Source organism: Empidonax traillii, unplaced genomic scaffold (genome assembly GCF_003031625.1).
Source record: "Empidonax traillii isolate 1590-97213 ecotype Southwest subspecies unplaced genomic scaffold, ASM303162v1 scaffold22:size5013007, whole genome shotgun sequence".
Classification (NCBI taxonomy): domain Eukaryota; kingdom Metazoa; phylum Chordata; class Aves; order Passeriformes; family Tyrannidae; genus Empidonax; species Empidonax traillii.
In genome coordinates this window covers 4919527-4943701 of record NW_020955215.1, presented here as the reverse complement: position 1 = coordinate 4943701, position 24175 = coordinate 4919527, and the positions used below count along the sequence as shown (strand labels likewise).

Genomic DNA, 24175 nt, shown 5'->3' with positions numbered 1-24175 from the left:
CCATTGAGGTGGAGGCAGTATTTTTTCTCCATTTGTTTGCATTATTATTATCCTGTACAGCATCAGCCCGCTGAAAAAAATCATCGATCCACTCATTACAGCCGCAATTACTGCCAGTCTTGATGATACCCAACTCTATTCAGCATGTGAGCAACAGTTAACCCATGAACACAGGAACATCCTGGGGAAAACAAACTTGGGACCACGTTTGAGGGGTTTGTGGAATGCAGGCATCTCAACAGGTTTAAAGCGCTTACTCGAGTGTTTGGTTAAATTCAGTGTTTGATACATCACTGAAATATGACAGCAGAAGATAATCACAAATGAAAGACCCATTTATTTTATTTCTCATCTCTCTGTGCTTGGCAACTGAAGGTGAAAACAGAGCCCTGGAAATGGCAACAGCCACACTACCATCTACCTGCTGAGAGCCCTGATAGAAAGCTTATAAATGTCAAGGAGATTTTGTCTTAAAAAAATAAAAATAAAAAACCCCACAACCACACACAGCCACAGGAATCAAAGAAAGAGACATAAATTGTTTAAAGGCTATGGCATAAAAATTGCCAGTCTGATTTTGTTAGTTGGTTTTTTTTTTTTTTTAAACTGAATTCTAAGTGCCCCTTGATAAAGTGACTTGATAATTTGATAATTTGCTCAATTCAGCTTGATTGCAAGTCTCCTACTTTGACATTATCTACTCAGAAGGTACTGAACCAGTACTCAAATGATTGACATTACAGCAGCAAATCACTTGACTGACAGACCCTGACCAAAAACATAATTAAATCATTACACACATGGCTATTCCCACAAAAACAACCCTCTGAGATATCACTGCTGGTCAGGAGAGCTGTCAGTGCTGAGTCTCACCTGTATCACAGATGGGCATTAATCAGGGAGATACAAGAGCTCTCCAACAGCTGCAGATTGGCCTCATCTTTCTTATAAACATAAAGCAACTCTACGAACTGTGAAACTTCTGCTGAGAAGGGAAGGAGGACTAAAATATAAGGACTAAATCAGACACCAGACTGAAATAAAGCACATGAGTTAAATATATACAGTCAAGGACAGGTAATGACACTGTACATGAGATATGTAAGGAAAAAGCCCAGGATAGATGCTGCACAAATTCCTCTCTCACTGTGCCACAGTCGTGCTGCAACAAGCCAAAAGCATGAAAAAACCCAAGCAAAAAAAAACAACAGTAACTTTACCTCATGTTTTCCCCATCTTTTAACTTCTGTCATCTTTCAAATGTTAAAATTTTTATCAAAAATGTGATTTTAACAAGCTGGCTACTTTACAACTGCAGTGTGGGAGACATAAGTAAATTACAGTGTAGTTTGATTTCTTTGAAACTTATGCACGCTCATGCAGGCAACTTTTTTGTTCTTTTTCTAATTTTTTTTTTTCTTAAAGGAAATCATTAAGAGAAGCAGAGCATTAAGGACAAACGGTACTCAACACTTCTACAATCACAGATTTTCCTGTGATGGTAATCACATTAGACTTGGTCCTTCTTCTCCAGTTATGGAAAATCTGGCATTTCCTTGGAGGGAAACTCAATAAATGCTGCAACCACAAGGGAAAGAAATAAATAAAGAGAAATCAAATGAGAGCTTGTAAACCAGGAAAACAGGCTTCGTTCCAGGGTTCCTGGGGATGAGGGAGCCTTTCTACCACAGCATCATCCAAAAGAAACAGTCACTGCACATACAGAACGTAGGAGAGTCTCGAGGCCTTTTTTAACTCTCAGTACCCAGTTCCAGGAGCAGGGAAAACAGCATGGACTGACAACATCACCACATTAAGACCCGAGGATAAACATCCTTACCTAAATAAACATCCCTCACCTCCTCTGCTGTCGAAAGCTCCCCAGCTACAAGGCTGAGTAGAAAGAATAGAAAATTGTCCTAGTAAGAAGATGGAAAATTCATGGTCTTTTCAAGTCCATGTCAGGTCTGCCTATTTAACAAGTCAGCAATCTTGCCTACGGTGTTTTCTACCACCTTCAGAAAATTCTGTGGTTTGAGGTTGGTACTTTTTGTTTGGTTGGTTGTTGTTGTTTTGGTTTGGTTTTTTTTCTTCCTGCTGTTGCTGTTTAGGAAGATATCATTTCACCTGTGGCCTGAACTTCTTGACCTCTAGGTCCAAAATTTCATGTTCCATCAGGACCTTCCATTCCAAATGGAAAACCCAAACCAGTCTGTTTGCTGTACCAGTGCTACTGTGATGGTTTGCAATGCCAATTCTGTGCAATCCTCATTATTCCACGCTCTAAAAACTAAACAGCTGAAAGAAGAACAAATAGTCCTGCAAGGAGAAGGGACTGCAGCTCTGAGAATGCTGCTGTGAGGGACAACCTTGGAGACAGATAAATGCTACTGTTCTTTACTGTGCTTGTCACAGATTAATTCACTTGATCTGATCTGACGGTTGCACAGGGTGCTAACAGGAGCTGAGTGCCACTGGCAGTAGGAACTGATTGGTTCAAGAGATGTCATTGTCTCTGGAAAAATGCACTGATAAAAGAAAATCATTTCAGACCAAGGGCTGATGGAAGTAACCAACATCACCACAAGTTTTTCCTGGTCACGTAATTCCCACTAATGCACGTATTTGAGCACGTGTTGCATCACTTGAGCTCCTTCACTTTCCCAGAACATCCTCTTGTCCTCTTGCATGAGTATTTCTATTGAAGTTCACCTACATGGTGCACTGGCCAGGTAAGCACAGTTCATGTCACAACTCCCAGGGCTCGGTTAGGGAAGCAACACCAAACCCCACAGCAGCAAACAGGACCACCAGCTCTTTCCTGCCATTGTCCAGCAGGAAAACTACGGCACAGCTGCCATCACAGAAACGTGGTGGGATGACTGACAGCTCATCCATGAACTGAGCTGGCAGGGGAGAGCACCAGCCTGGCTGAGCAGAGAGCTTTGGCTGGAACTCAGGGGGGAAAAAAAGGGGATTTTATGATTTTAGGAAGAAGACACAGTCCTCTTAAACCTACCAGTAGCCTCTCCTACTTCTTGCACACAGATTTCTAAATGAAAGCCCCAAAAATAGCAAGACCTTTCTCTTCCAAATTATTATGTTCTGTGACACACAAAAATCTCCAGTAATTCTGCAATCAGAGCACATTTTCATGATTATCAAACAAATTTTCAACACAGTATGTATACAAACTACCTCCATGGTATTTGTTCTTTCTACTGTGAACTTGAGATTGGAGCCTAACTACTTTATTTTTAGCACACTCTGCCTCCATAATGGCCACTACTGTAATCAAGTGTTATCTGTATCACAGTGATGTTTCTTAATTACATTAAGCCCCGGTGGAGCTCCCCTATAAGAACCACTCAAAAGTCTCATTTATCCAAAGCAATAGTTACAAAAAGTTCCAGCCTGATAACATGCCAAGTAGCCTATCTGAGGAAAGCACAGTTCAGCTTTGGCTGATTCTAGAAACACACAAAACTTCCATTTCAAGCAGCTAGAATTTACATGGTGGTTAAAAAAATAATAAATGGGAGACAAACACACGGGAGAAAAGATTGTCTTAATTAGGACTGCTGTTCTTTTCATTTTGCTGTTTAGGCTCCTTAGTCCTAAAGTTATGACATTTGAATATTTCTTTTTTTGTAATAATTCAAATTGCATTTTATTTTAACTCAAATATTGCTTTAAATTATTTTCATTTAAAAAATCCAGAAAACACAAAGTTGGTACAAGAGATGAATTTTGTGAACATTTTTAGAATGCATCTTCAAGAGCTGTTAATAATTAACATGATCAATAAAGCTTCTTACTTACTCAAGCACAGTGATTATCACAATTATTACAAGCCATAAATTTATTTCCCTGTACTTAGGGGCTAATGCACACAGGCTGGTCCTTCACTGAAAGGTTTCTCTCTTTTCCCTTAGAATTCTGGGAATAAACTACATCTCCAATTACCCTGGAGAGCAGATTACCAAATTACAAGCATACACTAGACAACAGCAAAAAGCAGTAACTTGCATCTTCTTTTCCCTGGTATTTTGAGAGTACACCAACAATAATACCAGTGAAAGAAAATGATCTGTGAATTCAGGTGATTGTTTTCAGGATCTCTTCAACATGCACCATGGGAATCTGTGCAGGAACTTACCTACAAGTGGAAATTACATAATGGTGTTGTTAAATGTGTTAAACCTATTAATTAGTTGCAAATCCCATGTATCTGATGTGAGAAAAAAAAAAAAAAAAGACAAAACCCACAAACATACACACACAAAAATAATAGTAAAAAAAAAATAATCCCAGAACCCAGATGCTTAAATTCACTAAGAAATTTAGGAGTGACATAAGGCTTTTATAGAGCTCATTTAAAATAATTAGGATGTAATAACAACGTAGGGCACATGCAAACTCACTGCAAATACAGGATAATGCCATGTTTTCCCAGCTTCAGTAATTTCCCTCATTTCCCTCCATTGTACATGCTCGACAGAACGCTTACAGTCTGAAAAACGACGCGAAAATTGTACCTTTTATCATCTCTTATTGTTTCTCAGTCATTCCATATTGCATTTGTTTATCAAAGCAACCCTCTCAGCACACTCACACCACTCCTGCCTTTCCTCTATCTCCTTTCTGCCTCATTAGAGGATATTTAACAATATCAACCATCAATTTCCCTGCCAGGTTTAAATTAGGGTAGTTATTACCTGATCAATCAGTTACTCATTCACATCAATAACCGTTTCACAGATCTGCTGCTTTAAGAGTTCAAACCACCTTCTACTGCGCTGTTATTCCTTTGACTAAGGCAATATTTTGGATATGGAATGTCTTGGTTTGGCTGAGCACTTGTCGCTTGCAGCCAGGAACTTAATCATCCCCACTGGAAGGAATTTGATTTGGAGTTGGAAATGTTTCTTTTCAAATGAGGGATGCACACTGAGGTGTTGAACCCCAACACAGCAACAACTGGCCTAGGTAGGAGACACATCCAGACTCTCCCTGCACAAAACAAACACTGAGCAAGGTCTGTGTCTTCAAAAAAAAAAAAAAAAAAAAAAAAACACGGACCAAAATTGTAAGGACCAGAGGTGAAGTTTTGATAGGCTGATTATAATGCAACACCTACAAAAAAATTTTATTTAATGGAATTTATTCACAGAAAACAGAAAATACTGCAACTCCCTAGGAAAAAGAAATTCCTTCTTAAATAGTCACACTGAATTGCTCACTGCATCACTGGATAGGTTTTACCCTTCTGCTTCCCCCTTTGGAAGCTGAACAATCTCACAAGAACTTCATCATGTAGATGAAGGAATCTTTTCTCTTTCGTGATCCAGAAAATCTAGATTGGGATATCATGCATTTAAATCTGACTTTATTGACGTGCATAACTTTGGCGTGACTTTGCTGTAGATTTATCATAAATTCTGAGAGTACTTTCAGTAAGTGTTTCACATACAATTCTGCTGTGCACTCTGCATTGGAACACTCAGGCTAGGAAGAGAAATTCAAAGTTTCACTGGCTTAAGAATAACCTGGTACCATGTGCTAATTTGTGTGTATTTCAAAAATGAACCACTACAAAAAGTCTTGCTTAGTTCAATAAATTGCTTTCTTGAGAACTTATCCGCAGACTTGTATCACAGAGCTTGTGCATCCTCACTTTCAAAGGAATACAACATTCAATACAACAGGGCAGAAGGTCAATAAAACACCTTCAGATCAAATTTCTTTAAAAAAAAAATAGCTACATGCACTAATCAGTACTTAATAATCTCATATTAATATAAAACTCACAATAAGCAATCCCATTTCCATTCCTATATATTTAAGTTCTTTCCTTCTGCTAATCCATTTACTTTCTGGTTGTTTAATTTTTCTTGTAAGCTCCCTGCCTTAATTTTAAGGCTCTGTTTTAGTCTTCCTGCAATTACATTCACACTGTCAAAAGCTGAATGGAGATTATTGGGTCCCTTTTTTCAGGTGATATATTAACTCCTAGATGAAGGCTTGAATATTACTCAATTCAGAAGAGCATTCATAATGCTCACTTCAATAATTTGCCAAAACACATGTTTGCACAAAGCTATTTCACTCTGATAAATTGTACACACTGCTTTTTGAGTCCTCTTCAGACAGTTGCTTTTGTTCAACTTATCAATATAGCAATTCTCATTTAGAGCTTAATTTAAAATCATACTTCTTTTAATGTCAATGTTTCTTGCTATATTTTCTTCCTCTGCAAAACTAATTAAGTGAACATTTATTATGACTTCCTTTTCAAATTGGTCATCTTTCTGTGTTATGGAGTAAGACTGCAGTTGCCCTTCCCAAGAACTGAATCCTCCCAGCTCTATCAAGGACCATTTCATTTCCACAAATATGTACTTTCTCAACTTCCAAACAATCATTTTACATAAAGGATCTTTGTATAAAAGAAGCAAACCAAATTGCCTCAAAATTTCAGAACTAACATTCTATCCTCAACTCACATTGTAAGGTTTATATTCAGAAAACTATTATATAATTTTACTCCAGTGCAGTCAGAGCCCCTTGACTGACACAGCAAGATGGGAAATGAAACTCTCTCAGTTGTGGTGTCTGGATTTCCTGATTCTGGTAACTCTTTCCAAATCAACTCTGATTATTAATTGTTGACAAGCAAGGGAAGTCAGGGGAACTCACAGACACTATGTGTGAGGCACAGCTCCCTGGGCCCCTTCCTACACATCCACAGCCACAGAAAAGGGGAAAAAAACCAGAAATAGCCCTTTGAAAAAGCAGCCATGGAAGTACCACAGCACCTTTAAAACAAACAAACAAACAAAAAAGACCAACCTGCAGCAACTGAAGCACAATGCAGAAAGAGAGAATTCCAAAAGGAAGGCACGTATTTCCACTGTGCCAGTCTAACACCATATAATTCCTCTACCCGCAATGGATTTGGGAAGCCTATTCAGCCAGAGCAGCAAACCAGAGCACCAAGCTTCGGCACTTCGAGGACCACTGGGCTCTGACAAATTTGTGACAAAAAAACCATGTCACTGTCAAAAGGGAGAAGAAAATTTTAAGTTCACACCAAAAACTAGAGCTGAAGGCACTTTCCATATTATGCAATTAATTTGCTCACCAGTGAGGAGCAAAGAGAGACTTGTGCCACAACAGCAGCTCATCCATGTCAACAGTTCACGTCTGAAGGAGCTGCAAAATCACCAGAGTGAAAAGCTCAAGTTAAAAGAGCTGGCTAATGGCTTTAGGAAGAAGCAGCACCATAAAGCACAGAGAACTAGAATTGGCAATTGTTTAACCGACAGAAATTACTTTGGCCCTTCAGATAATGAAAAATGCACTAAAACTCAGAAACAGGTACAGAGGGCCTTTCAGTGCCAAAAGCCTTGCAGGATCCTATCCAGCTCTTCTGTAAGTTAACTGCAGAATTTGATGCAAGACCATCTAGAAATGTAATTATTCCTACAGTGATATAAACAATTTCAATAACTGACTAATTTTTAATGGCAAATAAGACCTGGCAAGGAGGACTTATTCATCAATTTATCCCCTCATTAGCAAGAGGTGGCATGGAAAGGTTTGGGATTGGCTGATGACGGACAATGAGAACACATTACACGATGTAGGAGGCCAAGACTAAACACCAACATCTCATGGCTGGTTCTGAGCTCTCTCAGCACTGATGCTCAGGACCAGCAATTTTTAATACCACACTTCATGCAGTTGTAATCAATGACCAAGAGGAGACTGAGCTGGTTATCACTGAGATAAAGGCTGGTTCACTTCCTTCAAAGAAAATTACCTGAGTGTAAGAAACTGTTGCAGCAGGGAATCAAGTGACAGTCAAAGCCTTGAGACAGCACAGAATGACATCAGACCAAAAAAAAAAAATTAGAGATAAAAATATTGTTTTCCATCATTTTATTCATCTGTCAAGAAACATTAATGCAGTGTGTATAAATCTGTTTTAATAGTCACTATTTCAAATTTTTAAAAATTGATGCAAGGCATTTTATGAATGAATTGTATCCACTTTTCTGTCTGTAACACCACTTTATGAACGTACCCAAGTCAACAAGCACATTTGCTTTCTCTTGGGGAAACAATTCGAATGCTGAAGTACAACCAAACCTGGAAAAAAATTCCAGCATTTTCCATACACTCCGAACACTAGAACTGAAATATAACTCATTTTTGGCTTCCACTTATTAGGCTTCCTTAAAACTAATTAAACTCAAATATTGTTTATCTTTAATCAATTTCAACATAATGGCAAATTTGGATACTTTATTTCTTTATCCAAGAGCAAATACATAGCACAGTCTACAAGAGACTGCCTCAGAGTCTTGATACAGGTTTATCTGCAGTTACACTACAACCTCTCCCAACTTCATCAGGTCCATACACTTTTTCACTTGATTTTCCCAGTATTTATATTAATTTTTTCATGAAAACTCCATTTAACTATTTTAAGTGAGCTATTGCTAGAAAATTAGAAAGTAAAATGTGTAAGCTACCAAAAAAAAACCCAAAACAACACGTTCTTAAACCTTTTCTGATGAAACCTTGCATTGCTGATTTTTCAACAAAATCCATTAATTCTGTGAGCAGTGGAAGCGATGAAATTCAGCTGCTGATAAGATGCACGAGGTATTTGTGTCTCTGTGGGTTTTTGATTGACTTTGGTGCCTTCCAAGCTGCATTTCACCAATGGACACTTCAAGAGCTGAGGAATTTTGAAACCTCTTCCCTCTTCCAAGAGGTCCCCTAAATCCAAGCAGTGAAACCTCTCTGCCACCTTGCAGGAAATCAGTTCTCTCTGAGATCTCTCAGCCTTTAATCCAAGTCAGCAGACAAGACAAAAACTTCATCTTTTCGGCTGAAGTTGACAGAGGTGCAGGAAACAACAATTCCTAAGCCTTGGCATCTCATACACAGAAACTCAAAGTGCCACAGAAATCAACTTTTCAGTCCTGGTCTCTGCTAGTACCTCTGTCTCCCAAACTCACATAAAACAATGTGATTTGGGCTATTTAAACTGTAAAATGTATTAAGTGGGATGCATAATTGTAATTTAATCACAGGTGCACTAACGAGCTGAAGCAAAAAGAATGGATTGATGTTCAATAGCTCTGTTTTTTTTAAAATTACTTTTTTTTTATTGGTATTTCATTAGTTGTGCTATATACAATTATGCAATAAAACACAAAATGATACATAATTCAAAAACGTAATTTAAAACTCTATTACACATTTTCTTCTACAACAGCTATTAATTTTCAGACAGCTCCCATGCTAAATCACACGAGGAAAGAGTGAGCAATCCTGATTTACATTAGAATGGGAGAAAACGCAACAGCTCTGACATTTACCCAAGTACCCAAGCTATCCTCAGGTACTTGGGCTCGTCTCTCATTTCAGTGATTAAGTTGTTCTGAGGAAAACAGCTCCTATATGTCACATATAGATCAGCCTGCTGCTTGCCCAGTCAGCTCTGGCAAATCCTTCTGATGTCCCGTGCTAATGTGGAGTTCATGATGTCTGATTACTGTGACAGCTCAGAAAGGTGGCAGTGAAAGGGACAGCAGAAATAACATCCCCCAAATTAATGCAAAAATATCTCAACAAATATGACAGTAATCATTTCCCTCAGGCAGACACACTCATTTCAAATAATGTTACCAACAGAACTATCCTGCTTGGAAGGGGAAAAAAAGGAGGCACAAACTTCTGGAATGCTACACAGTGTTCGTGTAGTATCAGCAGCCCAATCTGCCTGTTTTTACATGGATTTTATACAGACATTCTCACTTATTGTACATGAAGTAACATTTCGAAACGAGAATAATTTCCACTTGGTTACACATAAGAATAAAACCACATTTCTATCTATTCCTGAAACAACTGGGAAAATGTTTGTAGAGGTGAAGGAACCAGACTTGAGGTGTGTTTTCCAGCTGCATTTCATTGCCACAAGATGCAAAAGCTCAGCATCAAGTTCTGTTTAGCCAAATACATTTCTTTTTAACAGTTTGCTTTAAATCTTTCAGCAATTCCACTCTCATTCCAAGCATTCTAGTGGAAACTTAACATTCCAGTAGAAACTTAAGTTCTTTTGCTAAACTAAAGCCTCTGTACTCTTCAGACTTTTTCTCTTAGTGCTCTTCCAGTCAAAGGAAGCAATGACAAGAACGATCTTATTACCTTCTAAGCAAAGACAAGCTTTGATCACTCTCCTTCAGGAGAGATTTCACCTGGGTTGGAGACTTTTGCTTTGCTTTTGCCTTCTGTAACTTCCAGATTATGCCCAAACAATTTGCACATTAAACTGTCACAAAGATAGTGTCAAAGTCACTTTTACTGCTTTACATGAAGCCCTCAAGAACCCCAAAATCGGAAAAAGTAATCCTTTTTTCTAATCATTAGCTTAAAAAATTGAGCTCTAGACCCTGCAGAACAAACTTCAGCACACATCACTGTTAAAACACTCAACGGGAGTCTTGTATTTCTCCGCAGAGATTTCAGGTTTTGGCAACCTTTTCCCAAGGAGAATTATGCCTTTCTGAACAGCTACATAAAGGCTAAGGTAACTTTCTACATATACAATGAAAATACTTTAAACTTGAGATCAATAAAGAAAGGTGTCACCAACTGTCTGCCTTTTATCATTTCAGCTGAACCAACACCAGTTTAAGGTGTCCTATCAAGCGTCTACCTTCAAATTAAAGGTATTTTATCTATATTTATTTTTAAAAAAACCCCAAAGAACAGCTTGATATACAGTGTCTGACAAAAAAAAAAAAATAAAACAAAACAAAAACAAAACAAAAAACCCCACAACACTATCTACAGATTCTGACAGACAGCAAATCAAAATAATTCAAGCAACCAAATGCACTTTGTAGAAGTGGCTTATTTCACTGTGTAGGCTAAATGTATTTTGAGGAAGGATTACATTTTGTTTGGCAATTTATTTTATTGACAAAACGTATTTCATCAGATATTGCTTCACATTTTGTAGACAAATGCATGTTGTCAAATCCCCCATTTCCTTTGGTGGATGAAAAGCATTTCTCCACAGATTCTACACTTCTCTGGAGAGCACAATGAATTCCACACAACAGTAGGTTCTCTGAAGGTGCTTGTATTAGAAGTTCACTTAAAATAGTATTTTTAAAAGTATACCTGGAATATATAACGACTAAAAGCTTTTAGTATTGACATGTGGGTGGCTGTGATCTGTCACAGTAATCAAGAATCATTACAGTAGGGTGAAAAAAATGAAAAATCAATACCTAAGTAACTTTGGGTTCTGTCATTCTAATTTATGCAATAGTTTTACTGAAAATTTACCCTCAACTCAGAATAACTGAGAGGATTTAGAACAGTCATTGCCAAACATTTGAAGACAATTCCTTTCCCTCACTTTCTTTCTGATCTATTTTCTTTTACTAGAGGAGTACACATACAGTGTCACCCAAGAACCTGTTCTAACACTGTGACAGAAACCAGACACAATTTAAGGTAATTACTTCAGATTTGTTGAAATCAAGAACAACCAAACTGACCAAAACAACCCTCTCCTGGCCCCTGACCAACCACACACAAACCACAGATAAAACAGTCCTCGCAAGAATGTTGATTCAACAAATTATGTTCACGCATTTTTCATGCAGTTGTGACATTTCAGAAAAAAAAAAAAACAAAACAGGCATTCTGAATATTCAGTCCATTTAAAGAACACATTTAACTTCAATATTCTCAATATACTTCAAGAATACTAACTACACATATGTAATTTCTCCTATTACCAACTGTAGTAATTCCAAGTTAAAGCAGAATTGAACTCGAAACGTGAAAAATTGTGTCTTATTCTCATTAGCATTGCACTGAGTGGGATTCATTCTTTGACTATCAGAGAGTTATTCTTTGTGAGAAGTCCCGTCTTTAAAAATAACTTGTGGACAGATCTTGAAGAGCTGCAGAATTATCAGCGATTTTACCTTTAGGGGTAATTTGTTGGGAATGTTTAAAAGACCCCCATTTGAAGAATTATGCCCATTAAACACCCGTGGAAGCACTGCCATTGAGAGCATCACCTTTATCATGCACCCTATCTTATTTCTTTTGCAGATTGTTACTTTTTTACTCCATTTTCACGATAAAAGAATTAGTCATTTTCTTCTAATTTCTATCAGAAGTAAGCAAACCTATGGGCAGCAACAGATAGCTGGCATATGGAACTTAAACACAAGAGAGCATGAAGGAAAACCTGAAATTTCCTCTAAAATACTCTGTAGGAGTCATCTACATTTATTTGGAAAGAACACCAATCCATAAGCAATGATTTGCCAAAATCCAGGGAACACCAAGACGGCTTTAACAAGGAAAATTTTGCCCTTCAGTGAGGACTAAATTGGGAAGAAGAAGCAACAAGAAAAAATAATCCTTTTGATATTTGAGGTTGTTGGATGGTCAACAGAAGAGACATCAGGGAAGTGAATTTTCTGCTCTTCTCACACATCAACTTATCCTTTTTCTGCCTTGCAGTCACAAAATTTTAGTCCCTCCTATAGAACTAGTGCAGCTTGCAAAGAGCCATATTAATGACTATTGTTCCTCCAAGTGACAAAGTGCTTCCTCACTGCCTTGTTTGCAGCTATCGTGGAAGAATTTACACCACCTCCTGCTCCCCAAAAAAAGCTTACCACTTCACAATTCGAGTGGAAGGGAGTCAGCATCTAACCTCGTGAACCACAGGTGAGAGTTCACTTGAAATGCACAACCAGAGAGTTCACAGACCTGTTTTAATTATACTTACACAAGATGACACAGGCAGTAACATTTCATTTAGCTACTCGTATTTTATAGGATCAATACTTGTTTCAAGTGCAATAAACTGAGTCAACTCAACCCTTAGTAGGAATAAGCATTTACTTCAGCAGCCAGCACCAGGCAAGGACTCTGCCAAGGGAGAAGCAGATCCACAACAGCCTGTGATGCCTCCCTGCCTGCAGAGCCAGACACCAGGGCTTTGTGCTCCTCCAAGACTCCTCCCTGTAGCAATACCTGTCATTTCTTGACCACTATCCCTGCCCACAGCTGATGAAAGCTTTCCCTTCGGATGTCCTCCTGCAGATCCCTTGACTCCTCACCCACCCACAGAAGGTGCAGTAGGGTGAAGAGACAATTTTCACTGAAGCTCAGCCTCTCCCTTTCCAGCCCTCCCCGATCCACATTTCTTTATCTGCCCACAGCAAGCTCCTTCCTGAGGAGCTCTGAGCATGCCCCACTCTCAGCATACAACAGATAAAAACAATCTGCGCCTACTGAGGGACTGGGAATGGGTTAATGTCGGAATTTTGCACTACCCTGCACATCCCAACTGGAATGCAGATGGCTTCCACTGCTGCCTTAGCAAAACCTAAGGGGGAGCGTGGCCTGCTATCTAAAACTCCCCGGGAAACAGCACTTGGGCAGCTGCCCATCTGTCTGATGTGCTGGCCAGTTAAAGGGATTACAGGCACAGTTTACTGCTCACTGCTCCACCCAGCCCATCAGTCCCTCCGTGGAGGAAGTTCTCCGTGTTCTTGGCCCTCACACATGCTCCAGATGGTTCTTTGGTAAAGCTTCTCAAAACCATTTCTGCCACCAACACGTGCCAGCAGTGGTTTCAATCAGAATTATTATTTTCAGGGTTGGGAGGAGACAGAAAATAGAAAGCATCAGGGAGAGTACAAATGTGATCAAAGGTTGTAGCATAACTGTAACCCTCCTTACTTTGTCCTTCTACAAGTTTAACCAGTTCTTGGAGTAAAATTCACGTCAAAGGTTTTATTTTCTTTTTCCTACTGCACACATGCAAGCAACAGGAGAATATGCTTGTAAAAAGGAAAAAAATAAAAACAAGAAACCCAAACAAAAAACAACCAACCAAAACAAACCCATGCCAAAACCAAACTAACTAACAAAAAGCCCCCACAAGCCAGAATAAAAAACATAAGACATGAATGCTGCAGAAGAATCCAAGAAAACATGCTTTGTGGTTTTCAATGTGCAAATCCACTCAAACATGGTACCAAAACGTGTCAAATGACTGACATGGCTCTTCATTTCATTGTCTCCTCTGCTGACCATCTATGGACATTTCACTGTAGAAGGTGAAATTGGTAAAACACGAGTAGCTCTCCAGTAAACCTACACTATTACTTAAGCTTGACATACTTGCAAGTGGATTGAAAATCTACAATCATGATCTTTCCAGAGACGGAGGTTAGCCTGGCCATCATATATCACAGGTCTAGAACTACCTTTTCTCACTCTGGCTGCTCCTCTCCTCCTCAAACCAAGATGATCCAACACAGGTCTGGAATTACACATTGCTGGTGAAGAACAAGGCAAAATTCCAGAGGTAGGTCTGTTTCTCTTGCCTTACAGGGACCAGTTCATGCCCTGACCTTGCCATCCCAGCCCATTTCTTTCTAAACCTCACATGTGCCAAATTCCTGTGAATTAAAAATGCACTCCTGGCTATACAGGTGACATTACAGATCAGCAAACCCCTTTGAAACCAAACAACAGCTTGAATTTGTATAATCAATATCTAGAGAAAGATACAGAGTAATTTGAGAAAGAGCATCACTCTAAAACAAAGCCCATGTTTTGAATTAATTATACTGTTTCGTATTGAAAGCTGATGCACAAAAATATATATTTGTAAGGCCATGCATATTTAGTTCTTTGTCTTCAAGGCAAACTCTTCACCGACTTGCTTTGAAGTAGCAAATTAATAAAACATTAGGTACACATTGACACTGTATCTCCTCAATAAACCACAAGTAGTCAAGCTCACTCTTGTCTCTGTCACACAGGAAATCACACAATAAATGCACTATAAGAGCAGAGAGATTACAGCTCACCTAACCAGTACAGGTTAACTAGATAGCTATGTTTCAATTAAAGAAAAAAGCCAATTGTTGCATGTCTTATTATCATCCTAAACCATCTTGGCAACAATTAATAGCTACGCTATTCATAGAAATTGCTTTCATTATTTTTGAAGCAGCGTCTTTCTTTGACTGTAATGACTAAGAGAAAGGAAACATCTGTTTCTGTTGCTAAGGAGATTGACTAAAAAAAAAAAACAAACCACAAGATAAAGCAAATATGTAGAATATTTTAAAAAAAAATTCCTTTCACTTGGATTTAACCACTTGCTTTATAACCAGCAGCATAGCCAGCTATGATATAACAAAGCACCAGCGTGTTTCTTTTTGCATTGTGACTGTTCTACTGCAATATATTCTGCATATTTATTCTGGGACAACATACCACAACAAATGAAGATGCCTAGACACATCCACCAGCATCTCTGTGTCTTGAGGAGCTGCAGATGCTCATCATCCAGAGTGGGTATCTGCATAATAAGCTGGATTTCTAAATCTATCTGCTAAAGTGAGGGAAACTTCAACTGTCTGTGAAATGTGCCACATGACACTTATGACACAGCTAATATTAATAAAAAAAATAAGAGGATGCAATCTTATAAAACAACAACAAAAACTATCTCCAGCAGTAGGCAGGTTGTTTTAATGCACATGTTCAGAGCCCTGTAATTAACCTCGTGTTGTACAAGCAGGGACCAGATTGCCAGGGGGTATGGAAAGGTAGGTCAGTCGGGATGGGAATGAAGCAAAGCTGCTTCTGCTGTACACGCTCAAAAAGGCAAGGTTCTACCCATCTGCCAGGAAAGTAGGTGAGCAGGTGCAAGGTTAAAATAAAATCAAATTCCAGTTATGTTGAATTTATAATTTTAAGTTATTCTACTGAAACCCAGGCCTAGAAAGTCAGGCATACTTCAGTTTTCTACAGTAGACCACGAGAGGCAGTAGTACTTATGTTGTTTTTCCACTTCAGGTCACTGTCAAGGTACCAACACTGTGAGGCATATTTATGTAAATGAAAACTTGTATAAGGCACAGTGACACTGAGAATAAATAATAGCTTGAAGACAAGTAGCAAACCACAACCTTCCCTACATACAACTTCAAATTGAAAAAGAAAATAAAAGCGTAGAACAAATAATACTTGGATTATGAATCACCTTGTCTCACAGACCTCCTGGAATTGCAACACAGCTACAGCGCAGCACAAAGCTGTCACTCCCCCATGCCCTACTGACATGTTTTCCTCTTGCATCATTAGTGCCCTTGGAGGACTCCCCATAACGCAAAGCTGATTTATCCTTGCAAGGCGTCCTGCTCCACTCCGTGTCTCCTTCCCTGCAGTCAATACCAGCCACCTCCAGGATGACACCCCAGCCTTTCTTCAGGCTTATTGTCACTGATTCATGTCCCAGCCTCAGCAGCAAATACATACAGCTGTCAGCCAGTGCTGATGGAGGGAGCGCTTCCCATACGGACACGGCTGGGAGCGCTGAACATTTTGATTCTCACTGTGCTGGCAGTTTAGCTCTTATCTGCTTCTTCTGTTTTCCTTCTTTCAAACCTGATTTTTGAAGATCCTATCCAGGCAGATCCAGCTTGCTGACTAAAAGTTAACTTGTAATTTGATTTGAGCCTGGTTCAGAATTGGAGTGTGTTTTCTAACAGGCACTGAAAGCCTAATGAAACCAGCTTGTCCCTGCTATTCTAGAAACACAAACAGCACAACGAAAAGCAGAGGCAAAACTTGAATGAAAACACCTATTTTAGGAATGTTGCCTTCTCCTAAAGATTTTTTTTTCTTTTCCTTTAAATACACAAAAATAAGCTGTTCATGAAGGCAAAGGCACCAATCTGGACTGGAATGAATGGAACTGAAATGCAGCTTTATCCTCTCATTCCTCTTATGTGTGCTCTATTCCACCCAAAACATTTATCAGACACCTACAGAGTCACACTACCCTCCAACTCCAGTCACAAAGTAATTACAGGCAGAGAGGGTTTCTTCCAAGGAGGATGCTGACTGTGAACCTTTTCACAAGGTAGCTCTGAAATAGTTCAGTTCAGCATTCCTCATCAAACATGAAGGGCTACATCATCCTCAAGGACACAGAACTTCTCCTGAAACCCCATCAGGTTTCCAGGATGATTTCAGGATTGGTTGCACAAAAATCTAGAATTGCCAGAAGTGAGTTTTCAGCACAGGAAAGAAGGGATGAAACCATAAATAAAGGACAGATTAACGAGAGCACCACAGACAGGATTTTACATGTTCCTTCATGTCAGATACCCTCATTCAGTGCCTGTACCAGGTCATACAGACTATTTCATACAGCACCATCTGTCATGAGCTATAACTCTTTTCTTTGGGCTCTCCAAGGACAGGCACAGAATGCACAGAATGTCATTTCAAGAGTTTCTAGGCAGGACCTGTTCACTTCAGTCTCACTTTGAGAAGCATTCAGATAGTTATCCCAACAGTTCCCTCGAGCTTCCACCCTAGGCCAACCCCTGAATATCTACAGCATTTCCCCCCCACCCTTTCACCCACAGTCCCACACTCTCACAGAAACCAAAAGATGAGCTCATATCCCCCTGAAGTATATAGAAAACATATGAATTATACAATGTCATGGCACAGAATGCAAAATATTGTTAGTAAAATCTGTACCTAACTACAAGAGAATTCTTATGGAATAGCAAATACTATCAGCATTTATTTATCAACGCTCAACTTGGTGTGCTACATAACAGTCAGTCAAAAACAAAAGGACTTCAAACATCTATTTATCTTTGCCAGTACATTTGTACTTGACATTTCGTGATAATTTGGTATTTTACAAGTTAGTCTTCCTCACAACATCTCCTCAGCCTGAATATTCATCTAGAGTCCACTAAAATACTTTAAGATACAGTAATCTTTTTCCTTTCTTTTCAAATCACCCAAGACTTACTGTTCTGCTTGAATTATTCCCATCTTCCATACATCTGACAGAGGCCTGAATTTATCCAAAACAAGATTCAATTTCTCATCTGCTCATGCAAGACTCCAGAAATGACAGTGCTCCATCTATTTCCTCACATCAAATCTCGTGTTTTAAAGAATGCTGCCAAATAAATTTCTCTCCCTAAGGCCAATGTGTGGGTGTATGACCTGATAAATATAAAGCCACTCCTAAAAGTAAATAGGTTAAACCCCATTATTATTCTACTAAACTCCAAATCAAGGGCAAAAATGTAAATAAATGCTATCTCTTCTTTTTTAAAATATGCTTTAGTAAAACAAAATGGCATCATTTAAAAAAAGCATGGGCATCACCTTAATTCTACTGTTGTAATCACTGCATTACAATGATTCATTTTAATTGCATATATATCCTTGCTCTTTCATTGCTGATAATTCCAGGAAGTGTCTATTTTACTGTATCTATTGGAAAAAAAAAAAAAAAAAAAAGTCCAGTGCAATTTTTTTTCTTATTTGGGATGTGGACTTTAGGCATAGGGTGAGGGATGGGAGGGCAATACTTTAGCAATACTCATTTATTGGTTAGTTTATAATTTAGAGTAATTTACTCCAAATAAGTAACAGGATGGTAATCTGCCTTTGCTGCCAAAACAGTCACCCAGGTGAAAAAAAAAAAAAAATCAATAGCAGAAGTTACGTTTGTTTTGTGGCTCCATTTCTGAGTGCTAATATCTTACTTATCATATTCTTTGTTGTGAGTTTGTGGTCTAGGAAATAAAAAAATACAAATATTCAAGAACATATTTTCTATCCTTTCGTTGCCTTTAACAATAATTGCAAACTAATAAATCAAACATGATAGAGGCATGCAAGTCTGATAGTAACAAGAGGGCTATTTCAGCAATATTCTCAAGTTGTTTTGACTATTCATAGCAGTGGAAGTTTCCAGAAGGTTTAAAAACCATATAGAATATGCTGTTTTATACAAGCAGCCCTAAAAATGCCAAAGGAAAAAAAAAAAAAAATTGCATCCTCCAAAGCCAGGACTGAGAAGAGCACACAAGTTGGCAATGATTGAGAAGTTGTTCTCCTCCCACTCCCACAGAAAAAGGGAATTTACTATCGAGATACACAGAGCTAAGAAACTGAATCCTCCCTTGAGGAGAAGTCCAGGAGGGCTTTGTTCAAGAAGGTAAACTTGCTTTTTCTTTAAGGTAGTTACTTTCTAAAGGCTGTGATCCACCATGATGGGGTGACAGCAGCCTTTGTGGAAAAGAAAACAAATAAAAGCCCAAAACAAAAAGCAAAACTAGCAAACACGCTGAAATATTGATGTCACAGCCATGGCCCCTGAGGAACACAGAAGATGCTGGAGAAGGACACGATGGAGGGAAATGAGTCTCAGTAGTTGTTTGGGAACTGATGGTGAGTCTTTGTCAGTTGTATGAAGAAGAACAAATCAAAACAGGCAGAAACAGGCACTGCTCAAATGCTGGGCAAACCACACAGAAAGGAAATAATTGGGAAGTTCCCACCACTTCGTCATCACAGCAGCAAATCCACAGGAACACAAGTTTAAGGAGTGAAACAAAGAATGGACGGTGCTGGCTCAACAACGTGAGGTTCAGTGCGGGACCTACAACAAGCTGAAAACACAAGGACAAAACCCAGGGCAAAGTCCCAACCTAAACCTGCAACCAAGGACAATTCACTGCGGCACGTGAAGGCAGAACATCTCCCAAAACCCCCAACAAGAAACCCCTCAGTCACTGCAATGAAAATAAGCAATGTAGAGGATGCAGCCAGAGCTTTGAGAGGTTTAAGCGGGTGCATTCCCAGCCTCAATTATTGCAGGGAATTACAAACTGGGTTTCACGTTCAGCTTCGCTCCTGACCCGCTGTCTGACCCTGAGAGATCCCTCGGGGTTATTTTAGAAAACAGGCAGCAAAACCAAACAAACCAAGACCACAGCAGGGGATTTGAGACTGAGCTATCAGATGTTTCAAAATTTTCACCAAGGACTTACTTCTGAAGCCTCTCCCTGACAAACCGCTGTTGAGATACAGAGCCAAAGTGAGAGCTTCTAGACCAATATCTTTTATCACCTAATGTTTGTCACCCAGGAATTTGGTGTGAGAAGTGCTTGTCAATCTGTTCTTTAACTATTTGAAGATGGGCTGTGAAGATCCCTTAAAACGAACACATGAACACATACATGGAGCATATACAAAGAACATATACATAGAATATGTAGATACATTCATAATAGTCTAAACAATTTTCGGGAAGCCCTTCTTTGATATTTCTGATTATACAGAACTCGCAGAAAACTGTCATGGAACTGGGACTTGTAAAACAGTAAAAATAAATTGAAAAAAACTCCACAATCCCACCAGATTCTCTTTCTCAGTATGAATAATTACTTATGCTGAAGCATTTCTGGTTCTCTCATTTTAATTTTCTTACACTACATAAATTTTGAAAATTTAAAGATTCAGACTCTTAGAGTAAGTTACTTTATAAGTATGGAGCATCGATCTTAATGGTCTAAAAACTAAAGAAATACAATCCTGGAGACAGAAATTAACCTTCCAGTAGAAAATATGGAATAAAAAGCAACTGACTCATTGCAAACAATGCAGAAGAACGTGAGAGTAAAAGAATTCCTTTGGAATTTGGTGTTTCCCATATCTAAACCCCACAATTTTTCCAAGTGAAACAATATAAAATGTTACATTAAACCAACTTCAATCAAAAGATTTCCTTAACAAAGAGGCACGATCTGGGAGTAGCTTCCTAAGAAATACTGCCACTGATTTAAATGATTTGAATAAGAATTCTCAGGTGTATCACAAAAAAAACTTGTACTTGGTAAAATTAAAATCCACAAGAGAAGACAAAACTCAAAATAAAAAAAAAAAAAAGGTTGTTTTTTTATTTTCTTATCTATCAACAGAAGGTTTTGTTTCCTTCACTCTTGAGCTACTCCTAAGCAAGACACCCTATTCTCACTGCTGGACACATCGGGGTAAGTGTGCCACTCCATATAATTACATTAATTCCCAGAGCATGTGTACAGCAGTAATTAAATTACGGGCTGTCTTGTGAGCATTCTGACCAGCAGTTACAGACACCACAAAAGAACAGACAATGTAAAAGTTTCTTCTCTTTATCTTCTCTCTGCACAGCATATATTACACATGCACAGATTGAGAACCTCATGATCTGCAGCCAATCATACGGACTAAGAAGTTTTTGTTGTGTTCAGAATCTGAATAAAAGGTCCATTTGAGAGAGGAAAAATTTCCTTTGATGCCAGGAGCAATAAATTCCTAACATCCTCATTTGATCCTGAATTTGTCAGGATGGGCAACTCCTGCAAATGAACATCCAGGTAGGCAGGGGAAAAAAAAAAAAAAAAGTCTATTTCTCTAAGTGAAGCTTTCCGAAGTAATTCAGTTGGGCTGGAAAAGGCTGCAGTAGATTCTGTAAAGGAAAAGTGCTGAGACAAATTGCTTTCCTCTACAAAACCACTTTCCTGCAGAGATCTTCCTAGGCACTTTTCAAGCATAGATGGAACTACTTCGGTCGACAATATAAACACATCTCCGAGCAGAACAACACACAGAGCTGAAGTTGTGAGTACTCACGGAAGGGGGAGGTCTGAAACGCTCCGTTTCCCGTCCTTAGGGGTCGTGTCTTTAGCTCATCAGGTGAGAGGGAGTTCTTAGTGCAGTGGGCAATGAAAAGCAAGAGGGATCTGTCAGAGAGGAAAAAAAAAAAAAAAGTACAACTTTCAGAAAACAATTAGCTGTAAAATCCTAGTAATAAGCAAAGATTTAACAGTGTTTTGGTACTCGTCTCTCAGTTTTTAACTACCAAAAGGGCGACGCAATCTCCACGTAGGATGTAAGAAATCATCTTTTAGATGTATCCTTCCTTACGCCTCTCATTTCCCCTCCTTCCTGTCCCAAATGCAAACACTCAAGCAATGAGATTCAATAAATTAGCAACGTAGTTTTTACACCTCTAAAAGGAGCAAATAAGAAAGGACCACGTCCTCCCTACACAATTCCCAAAGAAGGAAAAGACATGATGATCTCGAACAATATTCCTCAAAACTTTTGCATCAAGGCACTTCTAACTGGTTATCTTCATTATGAAAAGTTCAATTTAAATTACTCATCACTTTCCAGACCTTCTGTTGCTTTCCCTGCCAATTTATTCTCTTCTTTCTCAGTATGCAATACTTCCTACTACTTGTTGATTCCCAGGTTTTCTTCAGCATTATCATTACCCTCAAAAGTATTTTTGGAAAAACAAATATTACCGAACACGTCCGTAGCCTCAACAATTGATTTATTTTTCACCTGGTCAGGGAAATGATCCAGGTAGAGCCAAAGGTACTTGTAAAATGACTTGGAAAAAAAAAATGTAGGTTACACCCTGCATTTGAAAACTGAACAATAAGAAATAATGGTGAAGAAGTGATTGGTTGTGCTGCCAAAGAAATTCAAACAGTTGATAGTCACCCACTCAAAAAAATACAAAATCCCCACAGGCTGGAGGTGGGAACAGACAAGTTAACCACCAATCCCAGAGCCAAATGTTTCCTAAATACATACAAAACCCTAGAAAGACAAGCTAATGCTTTTCACTGCTATGCAAGGAACTTTTAAGCTATTTTCTTTTAACACTGACTGCTAGCTTTATCCATTGCTTTCACTATATTTAAATTAATGGTACTTATTTTTGGTTAAAAAAGAAGCTTGATGTACTGGCACTACTTAACTGCGGAGGTTTATCTCCCTGGAAATGAATAGGCACAGTTGTATTTCAGGCCAACAGCTTTCCATAAAGCATCAATTATTGAAATAAGACAAAGAATTCGATACACATTGTACATCAGTATCATGTAAAATCTTTAAGGCCAGAATCCTGGCATAAGATTTTTCTAAGAATATGAATCAATTTTAAAGAACAAAAAAAAACCCTCAGTGCTTTTAATGCAGAAATGTAAAAGCTGAGATACAGATAACCTCACTAATTAGGGCTTGGAATGGAGCCTTTACTTCATAATCTCCTTATTTTCACTATTATGCTTACTTTCTTTTGTGCAATCCTATCAACCTCTGCCTCAGTGCAAATTACACTTCTAATACACACCTCCTGCTTTGGTAATTCTGTGCCATTCACGGTATTTGCTTAGAATTGTTAATTCCTTTATGCCTTCCCTGTTTGTACCACGATTTCAGGAACTGCTGAATTTGGAATAGGAAAAATCCTCAAGAGCAGCATCAGGTTCCAGAGATACAGACACCGATAAGCCACCAAGCAGGAGGAGAAGTCATTTGTGAGAGCTAAAACCCACCTGATGCAGAAACATCTTTAATCCTCAGGAAAGCCCACCTTTAAAACTCATCATGGGGAGCTGCTGATTAACAGAAAGACATGTGGCCACTGACAGCTAAAATTAAAGAGTAATTAAATAACTGAAGCCCAGGGTGCTCCTGCTCAGGGCTCAGCCAGGAGGGGACAGGTCCTGCCGAGCCCACCCTGCTCAGGCACTGCCCCCATCCCACTCATCCCCTGGCCACCCTGCTGCTGGAATAGCACCTTCCCATGGAGCAGCATGGAGGGAAGGGACAACAGATCATGCAAAAACGACTCGAAAAAGAAGACTAAAGTAAGAACAGAGATTTTCAAACTCAGAGGTCAAAGCACATGATTGTCTTTCTCCTTTGACTCCCTAAAAAAAGTGCAGTAGGGCTAAAATTGCAGGTTTTCAGTTTTTGCTTTTGCCTGTTTTATATGAAGAGCTCCAAAGAAAGATGAAACAGTATAGCTTTAACTGAATTAAAAAAACCCATAACACACAAACAACAAAACAAACAAAAAACCATCCTAAATCCATGCACTAAATTAATAAACAAAAAAATCAAAACAGGTTTCATGTTTCATCACAGGGGTTTCAATAAGCTACTTGTTACCAAGACTGACTAAAAGTGCAATCTGACAAGTTCTGGGGTTTTTTTTGCTTGATGTGCCTTTCTTGTAAGAGGGCAGGTGAGAAGTGTTTGCAAACATCTACCAGGATTTCCAAACAAGCCAAAGCAAACAAGAGATGAAGCACACCAGAGGGAATGAAGTTACTCCTTTCAGACATCTCTTAAAATAATACTGGACTCTTTAGGAACAATTTCATCAGATACTACACAACCAGCATAAAAATGGAGTGAACTA

The 24175-nt window shown here is 38.7% G+C and overlaps 1 long non-coding RNA gene across 1 annotated transcript in view; it reads right to left on the bottom strand.

Annotated features, from left to right (window-relative positions):
* The window catches only part of LOC114067270, a 139409-nt gene that overhangs the window by 57350 nt on the left and 57884 nt on the right, over positions 1-24175 (bottom strand). The window contains exon 2 of the long non-coding RNA XR_003573364.1: positions 21583-21692. This is a non-coding gene — a long non-coding RNA (uncharacterized LOC114067270). The remainder of the gene's footprint in view (positions 1-21582; positions 21693-24175) is intronic.